The sequence below is a fragment of the Macrosteles quadrilineatus genome, unplaced genomic scaffold (genome assembly GCF_028750875.1).
Source record: "Macrosteles quadrilineatus isolate MER2022 unplaced genomic scaffold, UCM_ALF_1.0 Scaffold_5__1_contigs__length_97177068, whole genome shotgun sequence".
Taxonomy (NCBI): domain Eukaryota; kingdom Metazoa; phylum Arthropoda; class Insecta; order Hemiptera; family Cicadellidae; genus Macrosteles; species Macrosteles quadrilineatus.
In genome coordinates, this window is record NW_026542598.1 from 92,553,802 (window position 1) to 92,574,455 (window position 20,654).

A 20,654-nucleotide genomic window follows, 5' to 3' on the forward strand; every position below is an offset into this window, starting at 1 on the left:
TGTATTATAACTTTAAGTTTACCATCTAATAACTGGTTTAAATCATCAACTAAGATCTCTCCCTTTGGTAATGTTTTTTTCTCTACTTTGTAATATGTTAAAGTATTTAGAGGTTTTTTCACATTAAATATAGAATTATAACTTTGAAAATCAACTAATCCAATTACATAATCATCATTTAATTCTATGGGAGGAAAGAACACTGACTTTAGCTCTGGCTCTGTACCCGAAAATGTTATTGTAAATGAATCCATTTTTATAAAAAATTTTTTATGAATGATAAACATAAAATTCCACAAATAGAACTATTTAAATCTTGTATTTGATCGGTTGTATAGAATATTTTATGTCCCTCAAAATATTTAATTACTTCTTTTGGAGGTTGGATTCCAAATGGGTCAAAATAAATTACAATATCTTTATTTTTACGATATGCTGTCCAATGTGTGCCAGATGAACTGTCTAAATTAACTATTCCGCACTCTTTTACTTTTGGTGTTAGATTTTTTAGCTCGTTTTTTAGGTACACCCCCCGGAAGTGAGGCACGTCTTTTGCGGCCTCTAACAGCTGGTAGTTGTCCATCTTTTTTATTAAATTTTAATCCCATTCCCATTTTTGCTTTTGCCTTCATCAAATTTGTCACCGCATAAGCTGCAGCTCTTTCAGCAAGATTTGCGTCATTCGCCGTTACTCTAGTCCAAGCTAAGTCTGCTAATCTCATGTCTGCTTTGTTCCGAGCAGCGGTATCGGGATTATTCATGTAGAATATGTCATGCTCTTTACAATAAGAGTCTAACTTATTTTTTGGAGGTACATTTTTGGCTAGATTTTGACGTATATTCGTTCCAGGTCCACAGTACCGATATGATGGTATGTGAAGTGGAAATGGAAGATTATTTATAAGAGTATTCAATAGCCCTCGACCCCTGTAAGGCTTTAAGAATAAACCTTTGCCTTTTTTACATGTTTTCTTATTATCATTTTTCACCATTTTTATTATATAAAAAATGTCTTTTATTCAACAAAAACATAAATTTAAAATAGTACATACTAAGGAAAATATACCAAAGAAGTTGGGTCTATTTCCTACCAATATTCGATGTGTTATTTGTGGTCCAAGTGGAAGTGGGAAGACGGTTGTAATTTACAATTTAATTGTAAGAAAGGAAGGATTAAAATTTACAAACTTATATTTAATATCTAAATCTTTAGAACAAGAAAAATATAAAAAAATAATTGAAATATTTAGTTTGTGTGACGAAGTGAAATTACACACGTGTACTGACTGTGAAATCACACCAAATGATGTAAAATCACAGTCAGTTGTTGTATTTGATGACATAAATAGTCAAAATATTACACAATTTTTTTCAATGGGTCGACATAAAAATATTAACTGTTTTTACTTGTGTCAATCTTACAGCAAAGTACACAAACATTTACGTGATAATGTAAATTTCCTAATATTATTTAAACAAGATGATTTAAATTTAAAACATGTATATAACAATCATGTTGGTAATGACTTTTCATTTAACCAATTTAGAAATCTCTGCCACCAATGCTGGGATAAAACTAAATATGGCTTTTTTGTAATAGACAAAGAAAGGTCAAAGAATAATGGCAAATATAGATTTATGTTTGATCAATTTTATAGTGACCAAGCGCAAGCGTATTGATGCCATCTTCTAGAATAAACCTCTTGTCATCGTCAAATGATAGTACTTTCTTGTTCATGGTTAAGGTTTGAAGATGATGATTTGTAGATTTAATTCTTGTCACATTCTCATAGTAATCTTGCCCAGTTGCAAGACAGTTCAAATAATGTTGATGTCTAAGGAGATGTTTAACTGTAGCACCATCAGCTCCTTTAGCTTTCTTCACCTCTAAAGCTTGCTTGTCTTCTTCATATAACCATTTTAGAGGAATATAAGAATATAACTTTGGTCTTAAACCACAATATTCATACATAATATGACCATCTAATTCGTCTTTGAACTTGCCTGTGACTTTTTTATTTTTATCAGAGTATAAGAAATGGTCTTTACTATATCCAGAGGTATCAAAATAGTGCAAGTCACTTTCTATTTCCTTGTAAAAGTCCTCTGTAACTATAGAATACATTAAAGAATCTGTATCAGTCATAAGAAATCTTTTGTTCTTAAATTTTGACATATAATTATAGTGGAAATCATACATTATTACTTTACTAATATCCAAAATGGTCATTCCCAAATATATCGGCTTATTAAACTTTACAACTAATTTATTTAAATGTATAGCATGTAAATTGTTATCGAACTTTTTGCTACAGTCAAACCTTGGATTAGTGACATATTTTGTTAATAGTGACTCATCCTTGAGATATATATCACGAAACTTGCGTTGGTTCATAATTGTTCGACCAAAGAGACTATTATTTAACAATTTGTAAAAGTCTTTTTCAAAATCATTTTTAGCACATTTGCGTTTTTCAATATTAAAATTAATATAGGGTGCAAGCCATTTTGATTGTCTAAATTTTAAAATTCTATAGTATTTTGTAGCAACCAAACCTAATTCCTCATATTTTTGTAATGCTTTATAATGTAAAATATATTTAGTTTTGTCATTTAAATTAGATATTAATTTGCCATTCATTTTCTCAGGTGCTAATGGATAGTCATTATGTAAATCATGTAAGCTTTTATCGTATTTTAAATCAACTTCTAAGATATATCCAAACTCATCATTTTGATTGTTTTTGTAGTCTATCTCATTCGTCCAACGAAATCCATCCACGGGTAGTGTCTCACACATAGCTGTGGAGTATAGCGAGTTACAATCTAAATATATTAAATACACACTTTCTTGATTGGGATCATAATGTTTGCCCATATATCTATTATTCGCTTTAGCGTAACGTGTAGAAATCATACTGACTCCTCCTCTGATTGCACTTTCTATGAACAAATGCATGTCAATATCTTGAAATAATTGTAATTTTATACCAGTCATTCTAAGACAAGCTTCCCATGTTAGTCCTGGAAGTGAATACATATGTACGGGGTCAAGTTTGTAATCCTTTAAACACAGGTCTCTAAATGTCTCAAACACATCAGCCAGTAGCAATACATCTGTTTTAAGATATAAATCATGATATTCTTGTAAATTATGTATATTAAAATGGGTCCAGACATTTTTAGCATGTTCATATTCGATGGGAGAGATATGTTCTTTAGTTAAAGTACTGTAAAATTTTTCAATTGGAGGTAGAGACTCTGCAAACTTATCTGGTCCTGTCATATATTCATAGGGAAATACGCCTTTGCGTTGTAGTAGTGGATTGTCTATGAATCTAAATGTATTTAAATTGGAAGCTAATTTGTATAATGGAAGGGACAGAAAGTTATAGGAATCTAAAAATACTAAATCATCAACAGAGAATGAAATGTACTTTTCCATATCTTTGGCTATGCAATTTAATTTACGATTAAACTTTCCCAAGTGTTGCATAATTAAATGTCCATCGTAATTTTTTAAGTTATGAAAGAATACTGGTATTTTCTTTGTTACTTTATAGTTTAAATTGCAATCATTGTGGGCAGCTCCACGGTATTGGCCATTTGAATGACAATGTTCCCGTACCCTATCAAAATATAGAGGCTTTTCACAAATATGACAATGTGTTGAGTTTTGGAAAGATGCCTCTTGCTCAGGAGTCATTACAAGGGGGATATATATTGCCATTTGATTTTTAATGAAGTCATAAGTCTCAAACAACCTTTCGAAAAACACATCCATAACATTTTCGCCACTATATAACTCTTCAGAAATAATCTTAGAATCTTTTACTACGACAAATGCAAATCCAGATGGAGTATGGTTGTTAGAGTTTATAAAGCACTCAAAATCAGCATAAATTACAAATGGGGCTTTAAGTTGATATTTATAATTTTTAAATTGTAATGTATCTTGTTTAGACATTTCCACTCGTTGGACATCAAAGTTTTTACAATATGTTATATGACACTCCAATTTATCTTTGGTGTAAAAATGTTGTAAACAAAACTTGCAAAAATGCTTTTTACTGTTATCTTTTGTTGACCGTAGCATTAACCTATTAAAATCACGAATTAAACAGTAATGTGATTTACGACCTTGTTGTAATAATAATAGATCTATATGAGTGTTACTATTCAGTTTGGTTCTTCTTAATGGATATATAAATTTTTGGTCTTCAACTCCAAATACATTAACACTTATATTATTCTTTCTTTCAAATTGATCTATGTCAGATATTTTTACGGGATATTTTATATTTGTCATGTTCAACTTACCTACGTAGGGTGCATAGTTAGAGACTCTATTAGCATGTTTAGCATTCCTTGGATGTAAAGCTGCTAAAATTGACCAAAGGAAGCATTTATTATCAACATTCTTTATATTTAAAACTGCTTTTGTCAATTTAATACTTTTTGGTGTGGGAATGTATGACTTTGGAGTTAGGGGCTTATACTTGTAAACGTGCAACTGCCAATATTTAGTATGGTCATAAATCCATCCACTGCCTTCGGCTTGATATTTGTGTATGGAAGCGTCAATCTTTAAAAGGGCATTTTCAATTTGAGGTTTTAAATCTCTCTTCTCAATGGTTAAGGTAGTAAGGCTTCTAAAATCTGCAATACATTCTTTCTCATTAACTAATTTTCCATTTTGATCTATTGTATATTTTATAAATTTGATTCTCCTTACTAAAGTCCATTTTATTGGTAGAGGACAAGACTGAAGAGTACTTTTAAGTTCAGTTTTAATCGATTCACCAACAAATTTAATCATTGTATATGGACATTTGTTACAAGAATTTACATGTCTTTTAAAATGACCAACAACATTTCTTTTACAGAAATTACAAGTCTTATGAGTTTGTAATATATGAGATTTTAGAGCCATGTTATTATCACAGATTATATCACAAACTTTGCACAGTTTCACCTTCATTTTATGTATTACCTTGTAGTGGCGAATCAGGTTGCTTTTTTTAGAGAGCGATGCAAAACAATGTTGACATGTAGTCTTCATTTTTATATATGTAATTAAAAAATAGGTTGGAATCTTCTATATAGTAGAAATTACATTTTGACAATTTCAATTAATGAGAAATAATAATTTGAATTAGAATTTTATATTTTAATATTCAAAACAATTTCATACAATAAGATTTAGCAATTGTAATTTTCTAAATCAAAACTAAATCCAAAAACTTAAATAAAAAATACTTTTTAGCAATTCAGATTGCTGAGTCTACATATATACAGAGTGAGTGTTACCTATTTTAAAGGAGACTTGACAAAATTATATAGTGAATATAATTCGGCTAAGTTTTTAAATAATAACTTGTGCACACTTTTGACTCAAAGTCCCCCGGTGCATGAAGTTTGGCTAAGTTTTTAAATAATAACTTGTACACACTTTTAACTCAAAGTCCCCCGGTGCATGAAGTTTCTTGTGCACACTTTTGACTCACTTAAAAATAGTAATAACAAAATAAGTTATTTTTTTGGATAGAGAAGCAGCACACAGTTGACATGTAACTAAAAAACAAAGTTAGCATCTTCTATATGATGGAAATTACATTTTAGACAATTTCAATTAATGGGAAATAATAATTTAAATCAGAATTTTAAATTTTAATATTCAAAACAATTTCATACAATAAAATTTGGCAATTGCAATTTTTTAAATCAAAACTAAATCCAAAATCTTAAGTAAAAATACTTTTTAGCAATTCAGAATGCTGAGTCTACATATATACAGAGTGAGTGTTAGTTATAGAGAAGACTATGTTACCTATGTTAAAAGGAACTCGACAAAATTATATAGTGAGTATAATTCGGCTAAGTTTTTAAATAATAACTTGTGCAAACTTTTGACTCAAAGTCATGAGTGAATTTGGCTAAGTTTTTTAAAATAGACTTATATACATTTTAAGTTCCTTAGTGACTGTTCAAAATACTCTAAGTGTTTAAAAATAGACTTATATACATTTTTTACAAGTTCCTTAGTGACTCAATTCGGCTAAGTTTTGAAAAATGGACTCGGGAAATTAGCTACACTCCTAAGTTAAAAGAAATACAGAGTAGGCCTATGAGTACAAGCATCAATTACGTCACCAATTGATCCCATGACCCGACACGCGACAACATATTACAATAGTCTAGCTTAGATGTCAAAGACTTACCAAAACAAGAAGATCCAGGTGGAAGAGTTAGTGATGATTCCGTAGAATGCCCCCCTTATATACCACAAAATTGTCTAAATTAATTTAGAACTTAACAATGGAAATTGAACAAACTGAAATTGAACAATTGAATAATTGAGGTCAATCAATCAAACATATTTGGTAATTGTCTAAACCTGCCCCAGACAGACTGGCGCCAGACAGACAGAGAATGTTGACAATTTTTTTTGATTGGGGTCATTAGGTTACACTCACAGTCATTCATTTGAGTCAGGCATAGTTTACACATAGCCATAAGCGTGCCCGAGTTCGCGCACAAACCTCACATGATTTTGAAAATATACATGGGAATGGATGTGGATTTGAAATTTTAATGGAGTTTGAACATTTATATAGGCTTGTATTGGACGAGATCCAGGTCTTTAAAAAAGTGGCCATAAAAAGCTCACCATTTCCAGACGTGATTTTTAGTATTAACAAAAGTAGAAAATTTATATAGGGGTGTATAGGTCGAGAGCTGGGTCTTTAAAAAAAGTGGCCAAAAAAAGCTCTTCCATTTTTTTCTCATTTTTCCCCTATAAAAAGTGCCCTAAAAGTGCCTCTAAAACGCCGAAAGTGGGGTCATATTCTGGTATTATATCTACTCTGGCGCTTATTCTGTGTGGAAATGGCTACATAATATTCTTTCGAGGAATTTTGGAAAATACCCAATCACGTATTTTCCCCGCATTTCTTCCTGAGCGGAGGGTTTCAGATTTCACAATACTACTTCTTGCTTTGGTGAACGTTCGAAATTCTTTGGCGTAACAACTTTTCCTACAGATTTACCATATCGAAATGCATTTGCTCAATTTATAATTGATTTCTATAACATTTTTACGTGGAGAACTGCGAATTTCAAACAAAAAGTAACATGCGCAGCAATAGATGAGAAACTGATAAAATAAGCAATTTTGATATGTCCATTACATAGTGCCTCCCAGAACTACAGATAAGTACAAAGCTCCCGTTTTTGTACCAATAAGGTATGACCCTTTATTTTCAACTAACAACACGCCACTACAACACGAAAACACACTTTATCGCATCTATATAGGTTAGTTTATTAGCACAATATGGTATCAAAGTGTGTGCACATATTTTTGGAGCTAATACTTCTAAGAGATACGTAAAACTATCAAATGCGACAAATTTGTCAGACTGTCTGCAACAGCCTGCCTACACCACAGTATGTGATGGTATATTTTCTGCCACAGCCCTCTGGCCTCTGCTAAACCAATTCCAGATCCGTAATTTGATAACGTCACTTTCTATAACGCGGTGGCGACTGGCGAAGTGGCGTGTTAGTGTTTTGACTGACATTAGTAGAACAAATTAATTACACGCCAAACAAACCGTTTACCTCAAATAGGTTAGTGTTGAGGTTATCACTGAAAGTTGTGTATTTACGAATGACGGGTTATTACTAGATTCCGCCATGTCTGTGATATCATTGACTATAATCAATTATAACAAGCTTATTTTATCTAACCTGTGCTTGCTTTATGTAACCTGAACTTTTGGGATACCCGTGTTGTTCTATAGAGTATGGATAAAACATTATTGATCTCTGTTTCAATGATTTCCACTAATGAAATTAGTTGATACTAGTGATACCCGTGATAAATTTAAATTTACTCACTTTAATTTTAATGCGTTCCATATTTGCAATTTTTCGAAGATAGGTTAGTGTTAAAAACTGAAATAAACATAACAGATTACAGTAACAAACAAATAATCACACCTGATTTTAATAAGGTAATACATTGAAAGAATAACATTCAATTAAGTACAGCTGAGGTACTTTTAACATTAGGTATAATGGAAAGTTTCCTTTATAAAGGAATTACGACCTAAAGGGGCAATTTATGAAATAATTGGTAGTTTTGCGCAAGGTTTCTCGTTAATGACGAACATTTTAAGTATATGGTTTACGAGGGCGTGACTTTTAGTTTTCTCAAAAGTTCATGGGTACTTTGGGATTTATATATGGATTCGTTAACATTGCTTGGGACACTGTGATTTTCCTCTTTCCTGAGGTCTATGATGACCGCTGAGTCTGAAGTCTGTTTATGATGAGGATCTCACGTGTTCATCAGAAGATTTGTGACAATTACCGATTGTCACTTCCGAAACGAGACCCATTCGAGGCACATTATGATGCACAATACCAGGTCAATCCCGACTCCTCAAAACATCGTCTTCATATCTTATTTAGCCTCGGTCGATGCAAGCAGCACGCCACCTCAGATATCTAAAACTTCCTTCATAAACCTTGAGCCGTCAATCTTATGCGGGGAACTTTTATTTAAAGTTATTTTTTTTAATATTAGCTAGTAAACATTGGGGACTGTGGAATTCCTCATCATAAATTATGTTATCGAATGTCCTGTGCTCATCTGGAAATCCCGTTTGTAATAAAAACATTGAACTCTATTGCTTTTGCTGTCTTTTTGATGTAGTTGTCTGTAGTTGTAGTTCGATTAAAACCTATTTAGATACAGTAAGTATATTCACCTACGAACCCATGAAAATCACAGTTTGAGAGTAAAAGAAGAAGAAATAATCTATTGTACAGTATAAATAATAGTAAATTATTGTGACAATTTGAATAACGCTCTGAGTTGTAGATGTATTGAAAAATTATTTGGAAGAACCTCCGTCGACGACTCGACGGGATAATTAAACCTGTTATAAACATTTTACAATATATGCAATTTACAAATATTTTTAACACACTATAGCTTGTATGCTAATTTAAAAACTCCACTATGAGGAATTGTTGCAACGATAATGTTGACAGTTATAATAAATCTAATTGGGCGAATCTTTGAAAACACAAATCAATCCCTTGGGTTGCTACACACGAATTGTAAATAACACTGGCGAGATGCCAACTCACTGAGACTCTTGATACAAGCTTCAACGTCTCTAGATGTTACCTACAACAGTTCTAACTTGCAGACGATCCTTTAAAGTATTTGGTAATAATAGAATATTCCTTAGTTAAATACAAAAGACAGCAAGTAGTTTTGACTAAACTCACGTTTACACTAATTTCATCAGCAGTTTCTGTAGGGACTTTTCAATTTAAAATGATTAAACTTAAAAATTGTACTTTGGGGGGGGGGGGGGTTTGATCTTCTTCTTACTATGACCAGGATGAGTTAGATATTTTCACAGATTATTTCAATTCCCAAAATATTTATTTTTTTAATTTGGAACTCCATCGAATATGGATTTGACGCTTTTAATTGGTTGTCATTTTGGATTTATGTGATTAGTTTTTAAATATTTCAAGTATCAAACAGAAAGTCTTGGTATGTTTGTATTAAGGATTATAATACATTTCTCACTCTGTTGTGATGGCAATCTGTTTCAAAAACAAACTACACAACTCTATACGAAAGATGTAGTTTTATTGTTCTTTTCATAAACTGGCAGATCTGCTCAGACAAACAGTTTACCTGCAAAGTTTGCTCGGTTGTATAATCTGTCAAAATGAATAAACAACAGTCAAAGGCCGGGGTAAACATTGTAAACAGTGTAAAGGGGGCAACTCGTGGCCGAGGTAGAAACGATAGTGTATATTTTTGGAACCATGGATATTTCTAGCTAAGTTTTGCTGGTTATTGATTGTTTTTTTTATCGTTTACCCAATATTTTCATTGCTATTTTTTACCAGCAGCTTTACGCTATCGCTATGTTTTGCCACGAAATAAATACGCTGCGTGCATATCCAAGCCGCAGCGTACTTGTCTTGCAAAGTACTGTATCGATAAGCGGTTTCCTAGACTGCGAATCAAAAATAGTGTACACGATTGTACAGGTTGTAACCGTCTACTCTTTAATCTACAGGGTGTCCCGGAACTGTCCACCAATATTTTAGGGCATTGTTCCTGGGTAAGAAACATATCTAAATGGCATATTTAAATTGTCGGGATTTTTAAAGATTGGACGATATTAACTGAGATATGGCAGTTTTAGTGATAAGTGACCGCTGGAGGATAGTTGCAGCGCATGCTGAAAGCGGTCACATCTCAGCAGCCATATTCAGTTGTCATATCTCAGTTTATACTCGTCCAATCTTAAAAATTACGGTGACGATCAACTTGTAATGAAATTGCCTTAAAAAGTTTTTCTTGTAAAATGTTTTTAAAATCAACGTATTTTAAGTTATTTAAGAAACAATATTTTAAATTGCCACCATTTTGTTTTATGGATTTTAAAAACTGTTATAACTTGTTGGTAGCTTTGTCTAGTTGTCATAAATGTTTATGCAAAGTTTCCATTTCGTATGTTTAACCATTTAATAAGTGAAAAAAATGGCGGCTGTGTGAGTAAATAAGGACTTGCGGACAATTTAAATATGGTATTTAGATAGTGTTTCTTACTCAGGAACAATGCTCTAAAATTTTGTTAGTGATTTACAGGGCTATATCTCTAGCCCTGAGAGTATTCCGGGACACCCTGTATGGTTTAACTAATAACTAATTGACTATTTGCTGCGGCTTGGACTGTCTGCTATCAACGATCTCATAAAAACCCAATCTAAAAACTGTAGCAGCTATTAATCGCACTAGTTATATGTTGTGTCAGTGATGTGAACTATCTGAACTGGACAAATAAAGTGTTTTAGAAAGGAAACAGGATTGACCTCGTAAGTAGACCTACTATTGTCAACCCTAGTTTAGAAACCAAAAACATGAATTTTGAAACGTGTTGATTTTATTTTACCCTACGTTTACCTGGTTCATACTAGTGAGTGAATTCAACCAAGTTATCGTTCTGTCTGTGCACATAAAATTTTGTTTAAGCCAATGAGCCTTATGGGGTTCGTACATATTAGTTGCTGTTATGACTATTAAAGTACTATTATCAATAAAAAGCAAAATTGATCCCGATATACCTGATATAAAACCGAGACAATAATGCTTCGAGCGGAATCGTACAAGAGAAAACATCTTGCGTCAATTCAGTAAAAGCATTTGTTACTTCTTCGAACTGGAAGAGATAAACATTAACTTGTATCGATTGCTCAACATTATAGTCCTTAACATAACCACACACCTAATTGTACCCATCCAATGTTTCCGAAAACAGGGAGGAAATAAAGAAAATTACCACTAGGAAATTTCCACCTACTCTATTACATCACGTCATTATTCCTAGAACTACGGTACTGGTACTGAGTTGTCCGGATTCTTACAAAACTAATTTCCGCCAACAGTCTTTGTAAGGAAGGACGTTGTGTAATGACGCAAAACCAAATTTTTATATATAATTTTAAATAGCAATGTTTTTTACATCAAAACAAAAATTAAAAGCGTGACGATAAGAAACATTTTTCATAACACGTTTTTGCTCTTTTTATTTGTTGGTCTTCATACAAAAACTTAGCTCAACTGGACCGGTATGTAGTTAGTTTAGTATAGTAACCGACTAGTAATTTTTTAAGCAACAGTTTACATTCCATTATTAACCGTTTTTAGACAATAATTCCAGATGTCTTGGTTACTATAAATATTAATAGCAACCCAGCAGATGCACAGTCAGCACTTGCCTATGTCTGCTGTATTTTATTAAACTATTGAATTAATTTATACAGAAATGTTTTTTTTAATTCTTAGTCTTAGTTTTATTTTGTAAGTATATTTGGTATAAAAATGTATGTTTTGTTTTCTGTATATATTATGTGGAAATAAACACATTTCATTCATTCATTCAAAGTAATTTTTTTCTGTTTTTGCTAACTTTTTTAGTAAAACTGTTATTTAGTAGCTTAACGTGTATCAGGCTTTACATCTCGTGATTTCACAAAGTTGTACATCGTGTTTTTATGAAGCGTTTCACTCAGCTTGTTTGGCTCGTGTCGGTGTCGACAAGGGGTTGTGTACACCAGCACACCGCACTGCAGAATCACTATGTAAATGTGATGAGAACGTTGATTGTTGATTATACTGTACAGGGTCGGTGCGATAGACACGTTGACTACACTAGACTTGCAAATGCACTACAGTATCTGCATGTTAGGCAGTAGGTGAATTGGATATATAGGTTCTTTGATACAACAATCCAAATGTACCCTGTCACAGCAAACCTGCGGACTGTTTGTGGTGTCAAAACGATTAAATTTTGTATCGGCTAAGTTTGGCGGTTGACATGAACTCAAATGGAAATTTTCTTGAGTAGGCTGTTAAAAAAATTAAATAAAATGACATGTTAATTGATACAAAATGCTGCAGATGAGCTAGTTTTATGAAAAAATTTACTGTTTATGTATTTTTTTCCTTTCAAAAGGAAATAAATAATTTTTAAAGCCTGCATTCTAGGTATACAATACAATCAAATAAAGCTCTTGTGAATTAGAAACTTCATGGTTTTACGAGTTACAGTATAACACTGTATAGTATTTTCAACAAAACTAGCCCTACAAAGATCGTTAAACATATTCAACATATAATTCCGCTACACAACATTTTTGTCATACAAACACAAATCGAATTATTCAACAGTTCAGTTAATGTATCAAAGTTTACATTTATATACACTTCACATGACTATTTCATTAAAAAATTAAAAAAATTACGAATAATACAACTGAATAGCTACCGTAATGTAAAAGTTATTGTGCTTTTCTAGTGTGTGTTTGAGATTCCAGACTTGTAAGTAGCTATCAGTTTTGCTACAAACTAATAAAGAGACATAATATTCAACTAAAATCTTTTTGAAACGTTTGTAAAACTAATATAAATCTTGGTAACACAACTGTTATGACTATTGCATCATCCAATAAGAATTTCACCTAAAGACACTCGGTACAAAAATAAAAAAATAAAAATGAAAAAATTGACAAAAAATAAACAAAACGAACTCTACGCTTTCAGATACTGTATTGGACTTCCGGTGTTTTATCAGAACAAAGGTTCACGACTCTACTTGTTATCAGTATACTAACATCGACTCCGCGTTCTGTTGAACAGCTGATAAAATATTTGCTGTTTGTTGTTCTTTACCGAATGTTAGTAAACTACTGTATTATCGTGTCATGTGTCTTTTACATCTTTTCATTTCGGCCTCTTGGCTCAAAAACATAACTTATTTTGCATTAGAGCTCGCCTAATAATAAGTGAAAAGCACTGTGTTTTGAATTCTGAAACCAAATTTCCCTACAATTATTTTCAACCAGTTCTGCGAAGTACCTCAGTTTCCTTGAACTTTTTGTCGTCACAGCTCACCAAAGGATATAATCATACCAGAACTGCAAGAATCTCAGTTACAGTCGCAGGAAATACAATCGTCCTGAGCAGAGCAAGGTCATCAACTTAGCAACTATTGAGCAGTGAACAGTGAGCATCTGCATGATACCACTGACATGTCAACAGACATCACATCTACATTACAAGATCGTCTACCATTGCACATTAATCACGAATGAACGATATTGAAAATCTAAGTTAATTAACTATTTCGAAGGAAATGTAATAATTATTTGTGAAAGATAGTTTAGTGCACAGCTAGTTTACGGGATATTCGAAACCGAGTACTGCTTAAAATACCAAAAAGTATACCAATTAAGTCATACACTCAATTGGAATATTATTAATCTGGTCTACATAGTGGTAAAGCATGAGACTTCAGTCCACGAGGTGCCGGGTTCAAATCCGGCCAATCACTGATAGATTTTTATCGTGGCAATGCCACAACATTCATACCTAGCTTGAAGCTATGTGGAAAACGATCCTGGGCTGGAGCATAGATAAAACAATTCTCTGATATTTAGTGGATGTAGGTCGCGTACACAATATTTTGTAGTACAGTATCAGAGGTTCCTGATATTCTATGACAGTTGATGCTGTATGTCGTGTACTGTATAATGTTTGGAGGTATGGTAACTCCCTGATATTCTGTGACTAGGTCACGTACATACAATGTTTTCTAGTATCAGAGGTTCCTGATATTCTATGACAGTTGATGCTGTAGGTCGTGTCCTGTATAATGTTTAGAGGTAAGGTAACTCCCTGATATTCTATGACTAGGTCACGTACATACAATGTTTGGCAGTGTGGGAGGTTCCTGATATTCTATGACAGTTGATGCTGTAGGTCGTGTACACATACTGTTCGGAGGTATGGTAAATCCCTGATGTTCTGTGACTAGGCCACGTACATACAATGTTTGGCAGTGTGGGAGGTTCCTGATATTCTATGACAGTTGATGTTGTAGATCGTGTTCACATACTGTTCGGAGGTATGGTAAATCCCTGATGTTCTGTGACTAGGTCACGTACATACAACGTTTGGCAGTGTGGGAGGTTCCTGTTCCTCTCAAGTGCGTGACTCCCGCTGTCACGACAATGCCAAAGCCAACAGGAAATTCATTCAACCGAGTCTTGGCAAAAGATCGTTATTCAGCGCAGAGGTTTTGGATAAACCCTGACCCTGTTAGGTACATAAGACGTTTAGTATGATCGTTTGTATCCACAAATCATTTCACAGAATAAAAATAATTAATTGTTTCCAGGAATTGTTTCGGTTGATAGAAACAAAGATTGGGAGCAACAGTTAAGTTTGAAAAGATAAACTAAATACTAAGCGAAGATTTTTATGTCGTGATTAGGATATATTTCCTAAATTTATGAGCCTTTACATAAAAATAGCATAAGATAAAAAGGCTACCATCAGAATGATATCCTTCCTACAAAAATAAACATTAAGTTATTATGACATGACTCAAAGAACGAACTGATCAAATATTGTACAACAGTATGAAGTTTTACTCGGTTGTTATACGAAGTGTCAGTAGGTGCGGTGGAGATAATCACAGTGTCCGGCTCACTAAGGGACGTCAATTGATAACAAGGTCACGTGATATACAGCTGATAACACTGGCTCTAGCACACAGTGGTCAATAAACTCCTACACTGTACTGTAATGTCCACTACATTGCTACACTGTTGGACCAAGTGTCAGTAGGTGCGGTGGAGATAATCACAGTGTCCGGCTCACTAAGGGACGTCAATTGATAACAAGGTCACGTGATATACAGCTGATAACACTGGCTCTAGCACACAGTGGTCAATAAACTCCTACACTGTACTGTAATGTCCACTACATTGCTACACTGTTGGACCAAGTGTCAGTAGGTGCGGTGGAGATAATCACAGTGTCCGGCTCACTAAGGGACGTCAATTGATAACAAGGTCACGTGATATACAGCTGATAACACTGGCTCTAGCACACAGTGGTCAATAAACTCCTACACTATACTGATCTCCATTTTTGTATGATACCGCGTGTTATGTTTTTGATATACTCAAGCAGTCAAAATAACTCTTTAGTAGATGAATGCAGAATTATCAATTAAAATCGAGAAAATTACAAATAGTACGGAAAAATGAACAAGTGATGGAAAATCACTTTTGGCAGCACAGCACAGCAGAAACCTGCTTTTTTAACTATTTAATAATATTTTATAACTAATCTGAATACCATAAAATATAAATTTCGGTGTTAATCGAATCGTAAACATGTGTTGTTAACATATTTTAAACTTTTCTTTATTTGCCTACATAACAATGGAAGATAAAACACAAACGATACCAACAAACGTTTCTGCCTGTACCAAGCTACGTCTGTTGGCATCTCATCATGAAAGTTAGAAGCCCACTTAAGCTAAACTATACAAAACAGTTGCCAATCTCAGTAAAATAATGAGGTGAGAGACATGAAAGAAGTTGGCAAGACGCTTTGTTTGGCTCAAAGTAGCGAATGTTGCTTAATATCACCGGTCAATAGAGATATCTAGAACCTAATGGAAAGTTAACTAAACAAGAATTTCCTTCAACAGGTCAGTTTTGTTCCCTATAGGTTATATATAACATTAAATTTAGGTTAAACCAGTACTTCCTGTTACAGTACAGGGAGGGTAATAAAATGTTTTTGGTAAAAGGTGCATGGCTTAGTTGGTATAAAATAAAACAAAATTGCCAAGTTTGATAAAAATATATCTAAAAACAAGCAAAGTAAAACAGTTCACTCAGTCTCCTTAATAATAACACGAAAGTTTTAAATTTAAAGGTTTTCGAACTTTTCTTTATAACTATTTTATCATCCAATGACGCCTCAATATGCTAAATCATGGGTTTTAAGCACTACTTAAGACTTGGAAAGAAATTTGATGTTTTGAGGGTAAAATATGGGAAACCCCAATTTTTACCTCATAACCCCCCTCAAATTAATCCCGTCCCCTTAGTCCGATCATGCTGATGGTTGGCGAACTCGTCCGAATAAACGTTTTATACGGGGGTTTATTCATAAGGTTGAACTGATTCTTTTCAAAATCGAGCTATTTTCAATTGAGTTATCCTTCTATCAGAGACACACAAATATCATTAAAACATGGGAGAAATTATTAATCATTCACATAATGTGCAAAAAATCAAATCCTACGCAGTAATGAAACATTTAACACTATTTTCCACAAACGATGTCCAAATACTGTACTAATCGTCACGACGTTCTACAACGACGACTAAAGATCCTTCTACAGTCCAGGATCGACGCAATTCCCACTCACATTGCGTGATGTCTGGTCAGTCACATAATCAGTTCTCTGAAAAGATAACAAACTTTCCGAGTCGATGATTCTTACGACAAACTTCCACTGTCACGGAACACGCTACTACACTACTACAGTCGAAATATGTTTACTTAGAGTCTAGCGACTGAAAACATTGATTATGGATAGAGCCTGCTGAATAAAGTTAACGTCTACAAATCAAATGTTTAAGTCAGGACTCAGATGTAGTAGGTAGCAGCACACACTCTGTCTAAAGCGAAAATCCAGTAATTTAAATATATCCAAGGCTGACAAATATGAGCATAAATTAAGGGGAGGTACACTTTATATAAATAATATTAGTTTCGAAAAAGAATCACAACAAACATACTACAAGTAACAGATGCAAAAAATCACAATGTGAATTTCCCATATAGGGAATAAACTATTTATTTGTTTAGTGAGCTTTAGATGAAATTATTTGACACAAAAAAACCTAATGTAAGGAGGTCGTAGCCTACAATAGAATAAGTATAACAACTGTGAAACAATTATTCAAGAGGGTCGGTATTTTGGGCTTGCTGTTACAAGGTGCTCCCCCCTTAAAAATTTAACACAAAAAATGTTTATTACAAAAGCCTAACATAGAATAAATATATTTTCAAAATTCGAGTGAATTTTTCTATTATGAAGTAGCAAAGCAATCGCCATAGCCCGCAATAAACAATCAACTACTCATCACAGAAACGTACTACTGTAGTACGTTTTCTGTGCTACTCATAAATAAACAATGGTAAAACCACAGACAACAGATGACTATGGTAAAACTATAGAATAAATAAACACCGGAAAATAAATAAATAAACACCTGGCTGGTATTTATTTATTCTATGGTAAAACTATGCCCGGGACGGTTGTACCTTTGGCAATATAAGCCCCAGGATCTAGAAACAACGTTATTATTTTCAACACAAGATTTATTGCCTTTTGATACAAAGGAAAATACATGTTAACACTATTCGTGCGGTCGACATGTTTGAACATAAAAGTTGCATTTATTTCAATGTTAAGCAATTGCGGGAATTCCCGTCATCAGCACCCAACGTGTTAAGCATATGACAGGAGAATGAAAATCACACCTTAAAAAATAATATGTGACTCTTTTAACCCAAGGTGCGTGTTTGCCAATGTGAGAGTTTACACACAATGTCAACTAGTTGAATTTTAAGGCCGCATGAGTTGACAAGGCACTTTTGATGGTGTTGGTAAACAAAGATGGGGGCCAAAAATGAGTCGTGCTGACTCACGTCTATCGCAGCATCTTAATGTCAAAGATAACGAACGTTCTATTTCAGTCCGAGACATGTGTGAGACTGTGTAACGGGGACATCACGTCTGGTGTAAATATAAAGAAAACTGATGCTGAAGAATAAATTGAAAGAAATAAAAACAAGCCAACGGGCGTAGCCCAAGGGAAATATGAAAATTAAATGATAATATTGCATTGTCATCCATTTGTGAGCTATGTTTCAAGTCTCTAGCTCATCGGAAAGTTAGTTTAAAATTGGTTGCAAAATTTGTACCAGACAAGAAAGCGAGCTAATAAAAGTGTTTTAACACCTCGTTAGTTCCAGAGACTACAGATAATTTTGTAATTAGATAGAAAATCCATTTTACAATAAGTGTACTTTGTATAGAAAAATAAAGAGAAAAACAACAATGGACATAAGCAATACCAGAGACTCCCTCCCTACAAACTTGGAAGAGAGCAAACAACTGCAAGTAGATGAGGGAACTGAATTGTGTCTTTTGATAGGGAATGTTTTTAAACTAGTGACGAGGTGGTGAGATCCCTAGGCTAGACATGTATGAAAGAAAATTTTTTCTTTCATACATTTTTATTTATCTCTATCATCTATTCGATGAAAAAATTAAATCCCCGTCCTATGATATAAACATTTCAAGCGATAAAAATGAAATAAACCATCCTTGTTGTGATGCAAACCTAGTTTAAGATTCAGATTGCTACTTTTTGTACTGGTTTGACATAAATAGTCATAGGCGTAGCACTTGAAAATATACAAATTTGGAATTGGAAATGATTATAATCTACTGTTGGCTAGAGTAAATGAAAAATACACAAAGTTACACGCTCACACACAATTCCCACAGTAAAATAAACACATAATATAAAACCGCTCTTAAATAGTAACACACAAGCTTTAATAAATAAATGAATGCTTAGACAGAATCAGAATATTTCTATTGCTAGTACAAAAATGTACAGGGAGCAAAAGTCACTAAACCCTAAAACTAAACAAGTAAAATCAGATTCATTAAAATAACGAAGAAACACTGTAAAATACCTTATTAAACCAAACAAATTTTTTAAAATCATTTTCGCCCTTGATTGAGGAACATTGTGGAATTTTTAAAAGAAGGACAAAGATTCAAAAATGAAAATTAATGGCAAGGTCAGCATGACAGTGCACAAATATTTACACTGTCAAGGTATTCACTATAAGATAAAAAAAATAAAATAAAATAGGAGGCCTAGAGCTACAATTTCACATTTTCGCCGAATAAAGGGACCTACAAATTTAGGGTTGTTTACATTATTTTATGAATAGTCAGAGTTTGGATTGAAAGAACTTTTCCCTAGCTATTTTTACAGAATTCTAGCAGCATACGTTTTAGTATAGTTCAGTTCAGGTAGGTATAGGCCTATTCAGTGTAGAGTTTAGCTAATTTAAATTAATTCATTTTAAAATTAATTTTAGGGTCCCTACAAATTATTTATAAAATACCATTTTTTTCAATTACGCAATCTGTTTCCATCCTGGTTGTTGATGCGGTAGTAATATTTATTTTAAATTATTTAACTAAGCTATACTGGTGTTTCATACTGATAGAATTAGTAATTTTTCAACACATTTTTTACACGTTTATACACTCTATATGCATTTTATGATCTTCAATTATTAACACTTAAGCTATACTGCAATACAACCAAAATATTATGCAGCTCTAAACATAGTTTTCATCATATTGATTATTTTAGAAGGAGACGCCGATTTAATACAAATTCATTTAATTTAGTCAACAATTAAAGATACTGTCTACTCTAAATTTTGTGATTCCACTTATTAGATAATCATTAAACCAAATCTAAGTCATCAACGGATTAGATAAATAACCAATAGGTAAATTACAACCATAAATACAATCAAAACTAACCTCAACATGTCGCGAGTGTAGCAGCAGGGAGCGAGAAGTCACACTCAGCGCTGGTCGACGGCTAGCAGACGACTAACTCAAGACGACAGGTGCAGGTGGACAGCAATCAGCTGTTCAGCTGCACAGCTGGTCTGCGCGCGCTGGGAGCGAGACTACTAATTGCATAACTTTGCTCTGTTTCTGACTAATTCAACAATTATTGCTGATTCAAAACGAATTATTGAAATAAATACGTGGGAGCCGTGCGCAGATTGCAAACTTAGTATAGGTATATAATTATGAGGAGCTTTTTACAAAATGGATACGCACAAAAAAGGCTGGCGATAGAAAATAAAATTATTATGAAATGTTTAATAGGATTTGGATGGGTTTAATATGGTATACAAGAGTAAGCTGCAGAAAAAATGATAAAAAGGGAATTATTAGATGAATAACACTACTAATTAAAAATATTTTGTGATGTGGAAAGCGAAAAGGTACCTCTTGTCGGCAAAATTTTCAGTACAGCAGATATAAGTAATTATGGTAGGAAGTATCGAAATTCTGTGTTTTATCGATTGTTATACCTCATTTAACATAGAACTGGGCAGTATCGGT

General features: G+C 33.2%; 1 protein-coding gene across 1 annotated transcript in view; it reads right to left on the minus strand.

The window, feature by feature from the left end:
- The window catches only part of LOC128995794 (uncharacterized), a 50,265-nt gene extending 30,126 nt beyond the window's left edge, over positions 1-20,139 (minus strand). Inside the window, exon 1 of the mRNA XM_054420813.1 lies at positions 20,058-20,139. The gene's annotated coding sequence lies outside the window, so the exon portion shown is untranslated. The remainder of the gene's footprint in view (positions 1-20,057) is intronic.
- Positions 20,140-20,654: the final 515 nt, after the last annotated feature.